Here is a 1,536-nt window from a genome sequence, read left to right on the forward strand (position 1 = left end):
AATCCATGCTGAGTTAGTTTCTGTATAGGGTGTGAGGTAAAGATCTTGTTTCAGTCTTTTGCATATTGCTTTCCAGTTCTGCTAGCACCATTTGTTAAAGAGACTGTCTCCTCCCCATGCAATATGCCTAGGCACTTTGTCAAAAATCATTTGGCTGTATGTGGTTGGGTTAATTTCTGGATTCCCGATTCTGTTCCATTGATCAATGTATCTTTCCTTGTACCAGTACCAGGATGTTTTGACCACTGTAGCCATGTAGTAAAGTTTGAAATCGAGGAGAGACCTCCAACCTTGTTCTTCTTAAGCAGTGCTTTGCTTTTCCTGGGTCTCTTTCCTTTTCATATAAAGTTTGTAATTGCTTTTTCCATCTCTTTGAAAAATGTTGTTGGAATCTGGATTGGGATTGCATTATACGTGTAAATTGCTTTGTGCAGTACTGACATTTTCATGATGTTGAGTCTTCCTATCCATGAACATGGTATGTTCTTCTACTTCTGTAGGTCTCTTTTGGTTTCTTGTAGTAGTGTTTTGTAATTTTCTTTGTATAAATCCTTTGTTTCTCTGGTTATGTTTATTCCTAAATATATCATCCTTTGTGTTGCTATTGTAAATGGTATTGCTTTCCTATTTTCCTTTTCAGCACTATGGTTGTTGCTATAGAGAAATCCAACTGATTTTTGTATGTTGATCTTATATGTTGCCACTTTTCTGAATCTTCCAATGAGGTCTAGTAGCTTTTTAACTGAGTCTTTGGGGTTTTGTATGTATAGGATCATATCTTCTACAAATAAGGAGAGTTTTACTTCCTCTTTGCCAATTTGGATGCCTTTAATTTCTCTATCATGCCATATAGCTCTGTCTAAAACTTCCAGCACAGTATTGAATAGGAGTGATGATAAAGTGCATCCTTGTCTGGTTCCTGTTTGTAGAGGGAAGGCTTTCAGTTTCTCTCCATTGTGAGTGATGTAGGCTATTGATTTTATATATAGGCTCTTGTTTATGCTCAGAAATTTCCCTTCAATTCCTACTTTTTTGAGTGTTTTTTATCAAGAATGGATATTGAAATTTGTCAAATGCCTTTTCTGCATCCGTTGATATGATCTAGTGATTTTTTTCCTTTTTCTTATTTATATGATGGATTATGTTGATTGTTTTTCTGATGTTGAACCATCCTTGCATCCCTTTTATGAAACTCACTTGGTCATGATGTATTATTTTTTATTTATTTATTTTTTTGATGTGCTGTTGGATTCTGTTGGCTAGGATTTTGTTGAGAATTTTTGTGTCTATGTTCATGAGGGATATATTGGTCTATAATTTTGTTTTTAGATATGTCCTTCCCTGCTTTGGGTATAAGGGTTATGCTTGCTTCATAAAAAGTATTAGGGAGTTTTCCATCCTCTTCTATATTCTGAAATAATTTGAGTAGAATTGGTGACAGTTCTTTCTTGAATGTTTGGTAGGACTCACCCATGAAGCCATCTGGCCTGGACTTCTGTTGACTGTGAGTTTTTTTGATGACCTGATCAATTTCTT

The sequence above is a fragment of the Chrysochloris asiatica genome, unplaced genomic scaffold (genome assembly GCF_000296735.1).
Source record: "Chrysochloris asiatica unplaced genomic scaffold, ChrAsi1.0 scaffold00600, whole genome shotgun sequence".
NCBI classification, from domain to species: Eukaryota; Metazoa; Chordata; class Mammalia; order Afrosoricida; family Chrysochloridae; genus Chrysochloris; species Chrysochloris asiatica.